General features: G+C 43.8%; 1 long non-coding RNA gene across 1 annotated transcript; it reads left to right on the plus strand.

Moving 5' to 3' along the window:
* Positions 1-2,601: 2,601 nt before the first annotated feature.
* Positions 2,602-4,520, plus strand: LOC146813075 (uncharacterized). The gene is made up of 6 exons (XR_014966010.1): positions 2,602-2,737; positions 3,084-3,175; positions 3,267-3,370; positions 3,475-3,560; positions 3,645-3,708; positions 4,297-4,520. It is a non-coding gene; the product is annotated as an uncharacterized LOC146813075 (long non-coding RNA).
* The last annotated feature ends 6,816 nt before the right edge of the window (positions 4,521-11,336 follow it).

Consider the following 11,336-nt stretch of genomic DNA (forward strand, 5'->3'; position numbering starts at 1 on the left):
GCAAGCGCTAGGCCAGCCAGCACCACTTTGAAAACTCACATACAAAATGTCTCTCCGAGCCAGCGCATGTGCTGGGCTCAGCGAGACCTAAAAAGAGACTTAGAGATAACGACTTACAAAGGGACAAGGCCTAGGGCCTCCAGAAGTGTTGGGGCCTGACAAAACCAACCAAGGCAGGTAAGTAAAGGACCCACGGGGGACGCGTGCAGTGTGTTAACCCAGCTGCGAATCCCCGTTGACTTCAATGGTGCAAGCTGCGATTGGGCATTTAGAGTTTTAGGGCACTTCGAAGGAGACTACAAGCAAGTCACTTACAGGGTAAGTAGTTCTAGAGCAAACACCCACAGGAACACCGTAGTGCTGGAGTTACCTCACCCAGGGAAGCCGGGTGCATAGGTGTCTTTTGGTGTCGGGTCACGGCGTCGTTTTCAATGGTAGCCAATGAAGACTTGCTGCTTGTGAAGACAGAAGAAGTGTCCGGTTGAATCCAAAGCTGGATTCAGAAGAAGGAAGACTTGAAAGCAGAGGGGACAGTGTTCAAAGTCACTTGGCAGTGACCCAGGGCAAGGAAGATGGATGCCCACAGTCGTCGGGTGTTTTCAGGTGCTTCATGGGTGTCTTGACTCTTCAGCCACGAGGTCCAGGAGGCGTCGACGATGATCAGGAGCTGGATTCAGCGTGTCCTGCGAAGTCTGCAGCTTACTGCGGTGTCAGTGACCAGATTGGAGCCAACAAGCCTTGGAAACAGCAAGCCTTGTGGAAAGGACAAAAAGTCAGCGGTGTGTACCAGCAAGGTCTGGGGGGCTCACCCTGCGAGGGTAAGTCAGGGCAGGCCTGGAGCAACCAGGGGAGCCCTTTGGAATTGTAGAAAAGTCTTTAGGGGACCCACAAGCCAACCAGCAAGAGATCGCAAAGACGCCTCAGGAGGATCCCCTCAACAGAGGCCCACGGCCACTCGAGATGGGGTAGGCCTCTGATCTTTGGAGGGATCTCTACTGGAGGCTTAGACCACATGGGGCGAAAAGCACAGGTTCGTAGAACGTCATAAAGGGGTTGCACTCGACAATAGTGCACAGTACCCAGGGATTGCGGTTCCTCGTCACTCGTGGGGTCCACTTGCCTCAGCGTCGCTGGGGACTCATGATGGCCTTAGAGAAGTCAGGAAATCTTCTTCCAGGGCTGCAGGGACTTCTGACTCCGGCGGGAGCGGAAAAGTTTGCAACCGTTGTTGCAGTTTTGTGGTGCCTGCCAAGCCGGGGAGTCACTCCTTGACTCAAAGGGAGATTCTTCAGTCTTCCAGAGGTAGTGGAACATCGAAGGTCTGGGATTCTGTGTCAGAGGGTTCCCTAACTTATACTAGAAGGAAGGGAGGGACTAGCTATATGACCCCACCTATGGGAGGGTTAGGGGAGTGGGTGGTTACACCCACTTCCCTTTGTCCAGTTTCACGCCAGAGCAGGGGCAGGTAGCCCCTGAGCCGGTTTGAACTGGTGTATGCACAGAGGAGCCTTCTGCTCCCCCAGTGCAGGACTTCAAAGCACTCTAAGAGTGCACCCACCCAGCCCCAATACACTAAACCCTGTCTGGGAGGTGGTCACACCTCCCTGTGACAGGATACCTATTGTTGGGCTTCCTCCACTGCGAGTTTCGGTCATCAGCAGGAGGGCAGCCCAGTGTCTGTGACTGGTGGCATCCATTTTGTGAATTCCTGTGACTCCATCATATCTGGAGAAACTTTGACCCACAATGGATTTAAAATCCAAGCGACCAACTTGTGGAATTGTAAGACCCTCAACGTCATTTACTTGATCCTCTGTCCTTGCCAACTAGAATATGTAGACGAAACTGCGAGAGCTATACACATCAGAATATCAGAATATCGTTCTGCCATCAAAACTAAGAAACTTCAAGCCCCCTTAGTGAAACACTTTATCCAAGCAAAACACCACCCAGATGACCTACGCTGGTGCATTTTGGAAAAAGTCAAAACACCTGATACTCAAGGTGGAACTGCAATACGAAAAAAATGAGAAGTATTTTGGATTTTTTCCTTAGACACCTTTCGCAATGGTCTGAATAGTGACTTACCGTGGGAAAATGCAATTATCTAATTTGATACATAAGTCATAAAGATGCAATACTTACAATTGATATTTTCATCCTTTTTCCACAAGAAATGCGAGTTCTTTCATATCGATCGCTTAACTACCCCCTCTGTAGCTGATCACATACCTGCTTACATCCCCCAAGACAGACAATATATTTACACAGTTTACAGACATTACGCATTATTAGATTAAACACCTTGCATGCAAACTTTCACCCTAATATATACAAACATCGTGCATTGTGCACATGAGATGGTACCTGCGTGCCCATCTATATTGATCAGAGATCTCAATGAGCGATATTCATCCATTTGTATTCACACATACAGTTAGGGACTACTGTTTGCGAATCAAATTCCAACTCGCAACAGTAGCCCCACCAATTCCTCGCACATGTACCTTTAACTAAATTACGATTTAGTCTAAACGTCACTATCCACGTGATAAAAACCATTACTCCGCCCGCACATTAACCACGTAGCACGCATAGTCAGCTACATCCAATTAGATCAACTCAACTTGAATATTTAAGCGGATGTGAATCCCGCCATCGTCGCTTATCCGCCCGATCCACAGCTGAACAAACGTTTACGAAGAAGTAATCGGCACCTCACCGCGCCGCAGATCAGGTAAAGATCTTTTCCAGCACTTTAGAATTAAACCTGCAAATCCTTTACTTTCCAACATAGAAACTACTTTATTACTTATTTGTAATCTTAACTCACTGATGTGACAGACTCGCTCGTCACATCCCATCCACACCCTTCATACAACCTCTCCTTTTTTTCATTCGCGGCTGGCATGTAATCATTCTTTGCCCCAAAATGATTACCCTAAACATATCGTAATTATTAACATCAATTTGAGCCAAGCCAAACTCACCCATTTTACCGATTAAATAATCGTCACACACAGACCACCTTGAGGCCATTTATATAATGCTTTTTTTCCCCCTCCTTGTTCCCTTTGTTGTAGGATATCTGTTCCTAAAACTAGACGTCCGTCATCGACACGGCATCAGTTTAAACACCATCTGCGAATTTTCCATCCGTTTTATACATAAAAAGGTAAACAGTGAAACAGCCATGATGTCAAAAATGTTCGATCTTCATAGGCACCTATTAATTCCAACTAATTATTTTGGGTTCCTTACTTTAGAATCTTGCTGCATAAAGAACACATGTTGAACTTATGAACGAATGCCCAGTCCACTCGAGTCATTTGATCGCCACATTTGAACATCCATTTAAAAGATAGAACAGGTATTTTGATCGTATTGATATACAGAAAATTAATATATATTCTTTTAAGGGTGCTTATAGAGTTCTATCTACACCCACACAAATGCATGTTATCATTCTTACAGGCTTTACGACCACCACCAGTAATACCCTGCTACGTTTTTCATATATTGTGAAACCACATGGTTAAAGGCATTGCATCAACTATCAGGTACCGAAGGATGTCTTCAAGTGTAGTAGTCTCTTCCCGACATCATCATTGTTTTTCTTATATCTTGTTTTTTGGTCACTTTAGGCTGTTCATACCTCCTCCTGATAAACCCTTCATCCGTTATTAATTCGCTAGACTACCTTTTGAAGTAAGCACACCTTATTATCTCTTCAGTGTTTAGTATCTCGGCCACGTTTTTCGATAATTGTTTTTCTCAAACAACTAACTGCCTCGGTATCTGACACCGCACTCCTAGTTACTCAATCATGTTCACATCCCATTTTTTGTCCCTTTCCTTCTCTTTTTGTCTCCTTTCTCTTCCTTTTTCATTGTATTTTCCCTCATTTTTTTCTTTCTTCTTTCTTCTCTTTTCCCTTTTCTTCTCTTTTCCTCTTTCTTCTTTCTTCTTTTTTTCTTCTTTTCTCTTCCTTTTTTCCTTCTTTTTTCCTCCCGGTTTTCTCTTTTTTGCCCCCCCCCCCACCTTCCTGTCCTCACTCAATATTAGATGTTCCATCGTCCACATTTGTATCCATTAGACAGATATTTATCATTTACTCATATAATTATCTTATATGTAAGTGTCATCCTTCTCGTTATCCTTAGGTGAGAATAACAGATTCTTGCTGTATATGAAGTGTCCTGTTTAGTTTATAGCCAATTTTATGTAAAAAATGTGAAAACACAAAATTATTCATGTAATATCATTTTTTTAAATATTTGATTCTTTAATTCACAGGAATTGTGGCTTTTCCTGACGAAGGCGTACTTTTCGCCGAAACGCGCGTAGAAGATAATCATATGGCCACTGATTTGTTTTTACTTTTTATTGCTTGATGAATATTATTACATTGAATGTTTACATTATGTACAAATGCATTGTTGAATTGCTTTTTTTATTGAATTTGTCTTTGATTCTGTGAGAATCATATTAATAATAAACACTAATGTGAAATTTTTAAATACTGTTTTTGGCTATACTATTTGGACACATTCTAAATATCAATTCCCTTCAAATGTCAATTGCCTAGGAAGTTACTATTGCACTGTATCCATTTTGTGATGCCAGGGCTCTTCAGGATTCTACCGCGTTTCCACAGTAGGTACATGTCTATCCCTCTGGAAGGGTGGGATCATACTCCCACACCAGTTACTCGTGTGGGGGTATGATTCCAAAGCATTTGACACCAAACACGACATGTTTTGATGCAGCCATTCCAAAGTTAGCATTAACCGCGAGGTTATAATGCACTTAAGAGTATATGGTTTGACCGCATTCACAAACAGCCCCAGAGAATGGACTCTGAGAGCTGCAGAGGGGCTCTGCTCAGGCAGAGGCACCCTTTCACATAGAAACCAAGCACCATGCCCTCAGTATTGATAGGGTCTGCCTTAGGGGTGACTGATAGGTTTAAATGTGTGTGCTGGAGAGATATAGGGAACCTATATCTCAGTGATGAGTGCTAGCACTACCTCACCCATGCTGCAGTAGCAGGCCTGTGGTGTCAGATTTAGTCTGCTTCCCAGGGGTGGCATGACACATGCTTCAGCCCCTGTTAGGCCTGTGAAGTACCTATGCCCTTGGGACCTAAGGTACCATATACTAGGGGCTCACAAGAGACCACAGTATCCAATCACTAGTGCACCTAATGTGCACACCATGTCGTTTAAGGAGGTAAACAGATAGGCTGGGGTCCTGGATAGCAGGATCCCAGCCAGACTAGTCAAAAGCCAACAAAACACTAGAAAAAAAGTGGGGGAAACCATGTAGTCAGATTCCACCGTCCTACACTCAGCAAATAATGTTTTTGAATAAAACGGTGCAACAAACGACCTGTCTTGGATTAGCAAAGAATAAAGATCTGAATACACCGTGGATGCCCACACCATCACACACCGAGGGTAATATAACATCACAAGAAGAGGTTACACTATCATGCAATACAATAGATCAGTCCACGATTGGAAGGGATGGTTGATTTGTCCTGTAGACACCAACAACTGTCAAGAAAGATTCTTGGGTAAAACTAAAAGATTTAGTATCAATAGGCCAGATCCACGTTATGTACAGAGACAACACCCAGGGGTAGTGACATCTTACAGTGTTGGGAAATTATGGCTCGATTGGCTAAAGACCTCAACACTTACACATGTGAAACAACAATTATCTTTACTTTCAGAGGATGTGGACCTACAGGATTTTTTATTAGGTCCTAGGGAGCCACGTCACAAAGTTTCTATTATGCTGTCTACAATGAGATTTGGAAAACATCACAGCAAGAGGCCGCAGAAAGATTACGAGAAATAGATCGTATGAACCTAGAGAAAGCTCTATCAGTGGTCGACAATGGGTTAACAACACTAACCTTCAGAATATATTCTCTAGGCAACATTGTATCTTCTGCTATTGATGTACTAGAGCAGGATCTGTCCATATTACAGCAAGGGCAATCACAATTCTGTTCTATTATGTTATTAAGCTTGACGCTGCAATCTTTGCGCGAGGGCTATGTGCCTTGGCGTTTCCTAAACAATACGTCTCTGTTTTCTTTGTACAATCTGACGGAGAAACAGATAGAAATGGCACAAAGGGGAGCGAAATATACAATGATGCATATTGAAAAACTGGATAGATTAGCATTTACAGTGGCAGAGTTACCGTCCACGGAATAGCTAATCCATGGCCACATAACTCTTCCGGTCACAACTTTTCAATTCCAGTATTGCCTTGAACAAGTGCAGGCAGGCAGATATGAAGAAATGGGTAGGGAATTCATCAATGAATCTTGGGAATTACCGTACAGATTTCGATGCCGGAGTTGGGGAAAAAGAAGTGTTTTTGAGCTGTACAAACTGCGAGAATACTTTAAGCGGATCAATTATATGCCAGGATATAATAGTTCATGGGGCCTGTAACAGTTCGGTAGCAAACTTATCCTTTCACTTAAAGGGTGCGCCAGCTGCCGTGATCACTCCAGTGTTCAGGCTACTTTCAAATGGGAGTTACTTGATGCTGAAGGCTCAAGGTTGCTGTGGGATCCGGGCATCGCATATCTGGTAACAGTGAGTTCCAGGGTTACTTGCTGCTGTATGCAAGTATTGTTTCCACCATCACATACAATCAGGGAGGCGCCGTTATGACCTTCACTAAATGTTTCATTAATACGGTTTGATGCTTTGAGCAGAATGAAAGCCATGCTTATACAAAAATCTGTGCCCTTAACCTACGCTCGAGAGACTTTTGATCTTCAAGTAGCAAGTTCTTCGGCAGAGATACAGGCACTTATATGTACAAATTGCCCTTTCCATTTCACAGAAATGGTAAATCGTATCTTTAACATGTCTGATACAACAGGCATTGTCCTTCTATTTAAGACCATAGGTTCTGGACTACTTTCAGACGGTCCTCGGAGTTATACCAAACTTTATCCATATCTGGAAACATATTTGGAGGGCTGCGGCTGATCCTGTTTCTAATAGCAGGTATCCTTACTGTCATTTTTCTGCTACGCAATGGACGTCCCAGTCACCAAGGAGATGAAAACAGTACTCCCGGAGAGAAAATACCATGAACGCATGGTACAACTTCTAGGCACACTGAAGCATCCTGAATAATAAATCCAGCACTCAGGAATGCTTATATTATGAAGTTTATTCCAAGAGAGAAGATCCCATCCCTCAGCCAGCAGACAGTCCAGTAGCTGAACTCTTACAGAACATTTCCATGAACAACACTCCATGACATCAGCAAGGTTCCAATTTAACATAGCATTAGGACTTATCAACATAAACATAACAATGGCAATACAAGTGGAATACCACACACAACTTGCCTAAGGGAACTAAGTGCTTCTTGGTTCTTGTCATTTAGACCAGTCTGGATGGACTGCATCTTACCTGTCCTCCGATGCCTGTTTTGCGGAGAAAAATACATGTCGGATCTCTGTCTGACACTCCCATCATGTGCGCTACCAGAGGTTGATGCTTTACTGGACCCGATAACTGCCCATGTTCTGCGGTGTCCCCAGCGTATTCTCATGTTGAGGGCGGCATTCCTAGAGCCACGACAGGTAATATCTGCTCCTGTTGGTATGGACACCGGCTCCTCCTCTGACACCCAGGCCTTGGATGACGTACAGGCTTCCCCAGCACCGGCTGTGGACAGTATGGAAAATCATCTGTGCTCAATTGACGTAATATGTGAGGTGTTAAAGGGACCGCCAACTGCGGAGACAAGCAACAAGAATGTTTCATCTACCAGCCAGGACACAAACATTTGACTCATTTGGCCCGTCCTGTGCTGGTAAACAAATTCAACTTTTTGGAAAACAAACAGAAAATTGGAACTCCATATCAAAATTGACATTCTTTCTGAGCATGCACGGCTTTCAAAATGCTTGTAGTAGTTCGAACTATACCTATGGACATTTTAGAGCTATAGCTTGAGTGTCAATTTACCTCTTTTAGAATTTTTTTTTTAAGACAAACCTTTTTTAATGTTTGAAACATTGTTTTTAAGCATAAAAAGAAACTAATGTGTTTTACTATTTGCATATCAGTATCTAGCCAGCCTAGTAGTACGTTTAGAATGTAACTATGTCGTCCATTCGGAGTGGGTGTTATATTCCATATAGGCCCCGGTAATCTCATTACCCTTCACCTACATTCTCTCCCTACATTACACTTGTCATGGTTTACAAGGATTGACCTTTTACCTAGATATTACACTGCATTCAGAACACGGGTTTTCCCTAGTACGAAATCTCATACAGAATAGCAGGACTACCATCTCCTGTATAAAAACTGTGTACAAAGTTCATGCCCAACGTCTTCCCTAAGCCGACACAGTAACACAGCAAGGTAGGACCCCTGGGGAGACCTATTGGTATATATACATCACATCTTGCTAAGATAAGACAGAGGAGACCGAGACTTCCCGGCCGACACACTGCCCAGAGACGCTGAGGTTCCTGCATGTAGACACTCCAGCTCGCAGTGATCTAACATCGCTCACGGGGTGTCCAACTCGAGACCAGGACAGGGTCCCACAGTCTCTCACGCCAGGTAATGTGGTTGACTAAATCCTAGAGGGATTCTTGGCTAAACACCTACACCCATGCTAGGTACACTTAGGTACATCTAGTTAGGGAGGCATCGTAGGAGTACACATCTTTTATCATGTGTTTTATATATTCGTATTTATTCATGATTATTGTAAGATAGTAGAGCTATACCATCCATTTACCTTTTTAGTAGTGCTAAACATTTATATCTTATACTGCCTAGCGGTTGTTGCAGCTCATCTGTTTTACACTAGAATAACAACTGCTCAAATAATTCTTTTTTTAAACGCCCAGCCTGTTTAATCTGTGTATTTCTCTGAGACAGACTAAATAAACACGAGTGACTGAGCGAAAAGTAGTATGTTTCTACGGTCCTGAGGGATCGGGGTTGTCATGTTTGATGGTTGCCAGGAACTATTCTCTCATTGGTAAGAGGAGATTCTAGTGGCACTGTGAGCTAGTTGGTACAAAAGGCCATCCTATCCGGTGCGGGTAATCAGAGTTTGTCTGACACCAATCCTACAGGGTATGTTGTCTAAACTGGCAGATCCTGTATACTTTTTATAGGATCTACACGACACTACATGGAGAGTGCGTATGTCTGGTTTGGTCGGCCCTGGGGCCGACCAGTCAGTCAGCGCCCTCAGAGTGGGCAAGCCACTCCTTCCCTGCCCCAGAGCAGGACCGCCCACCCTCCTACACCCAACTAAACCCTTCTGTTCTCTCACAGTGCAAGGAGCAGAAACATAAAATGGTATTTATAACACTATTTAATGCTTCTCGCACTGCGAGAAAGCAGTGGGGTGATGCTCCTCCGCCCACAAGGAGGAGCCGCCCCTGATTTTTTTTATATATAAAGCAATGGCGCATTTATTGTGGATGCAGAACTATTGCGCCATCCTGGAGACACGGTACCATCTGGCATTCCAGATATAGTGTGCCATTGCGAGTACCAGACACTTTCAGGTGATCGCAATGGTTCCCAGATACGCTGCACCTTGAAGCATCCCCATCATACTATTGAGCTTCCTTCATGTAGAGCAGAAGCGTTCCGGAGACGTTATGTCATCAGGCGTCCCAAGGATACTGTGCCATTGGTAGTTCCCCAAAGACAAAATGTGGGCCATCACATGCATTACTATTATTATTATTAGTAATAGTATTAGTAGTTGTAGTAGTAACAATAGTAGTATTAGTATTCTTTTTTATTGCGCACACGTTCACCTGAGGAGAATAGACAAGTCAAAGAGACATAAAAGCAGGACGGTAACCAAAGTCACGAACCAAGAACCGGAGTGGCGCCAAGCCCCACCTGGGAGGCTGCACGATAACTTCGAAAACAGGAAAGCTTTCACAGTGTATTTAAAAGCTCGAAAGCTTATTCTGTGTCTCCAGAGAGAGGTTGTTCCAGCACTAGGTTCCAAGAATACAGAAGACTCTCCAACCACAGAGAAGCAAGTCACACCGTGTATGTATGTGTGGGTGGTGTGTGTGTGTTGGGTAGTAGCTGGTAGGGAGTCATGACATCCATTACTGGATGGCACACACTAAACAAGCATTGGCATAGCTAATAGGTCTCGCTTTTGGGACCTTATAAGTGTTTAGCCATGCAACAGTTGATGTTGTTGCACCAAAGATATTGTGCTGCATAACTAAATACTTATAAGGTCCCAAAAGTGAGACCTATTGGCTATGCCAATGCTTGTTAAAATCGCTATGTGTGTCATTATGTGAAATAGTATATGGCGATGTCGCAAAAGACACTTGCGCCATTCAACACTCCTACATGTAAACTTAAATACTCCGACTGCAGTTTGTTTCAATTATTCAATGCACTCAAATTACGTCTGCCAGTTTTTCAAAAGCCGTTTTAGAGCACTTATAGAAAAGGGAACCAACTTTAGAAAACAAAGCCTGGCTTGTGGTAACTTCACCATAGAGTCGTATAGCGACACCATAATCTGTTCAATTCATGGACGTGCTTCAAGCAGTGTAATTTGTGGCTCTGGGCTGACACCATGAATTGTTAGAGATGTCCGAAGCACCAGCAGAAATGCACAGACATGCGCTATTCAATGGACTGACGTATATCCGATGTCTCAGAAAGGCTGACGTCTCATTAGACTGTATGATGGGGCTGCGAGCATTTCTTTCCTGTGGGAACATGCAGGTCGCCGAGTCCTATGCAATGCGAGAAACTTCCGCCAGGACGTCCATGACGCGTGTCAACATTTAGTCGCCATTGAAGAGCCTCCTGGGAGGATGTCCATATTAGGCCTATTTATTGCACGTCTGTGTTTTCCAGTTGATTTCCTTTAATCTGAGTCGACATTGTAATGGTTATTGCTTCCCAAACGTGTCTTTCAATTAACCATTCGATGTGCATGCTAACGTCGCAGGGTGTTAATGACAGAATAGAGCAGTCTCAGGCAGGATACCTCTTTTCTTCTACAAGGACACAGTAAATTAGATTATAAATCGTGCAAATGAGGCAGACACATCTATTCGAATCCCGCTAATCCCGCGCTGGACGAAAATGAAGAAAAGAAGCCCGGGAGTTGTGTGCGCGTGCCGCGAAAGTGATTGCGATCGGATTCACGCGATAAAGCCAAATGGCAGCTGTGCATGTCGCGCGCGCTTGTACGCAGAACAGCAACCTGGTGGCTGGAAAAAGCATGTGGGTAGCACTTTGGAAACCCGCTTACTAAGTGTCTCG

The sequence above is a fragment of the Triturus cristatus genome, chromosome 7, assembly GCF_964204655.1.
Source record: "Triturus cristatus chromosome 7, aTriCri1.1, whole genome shotgun sequence".
NCBI classification, from domain to species: domain Eukaryota; kingdom Metazoa; phylum Chordata; class Amphibia; order Caudata; family Salamandridae; genus Triturus; species Triturus cristatus.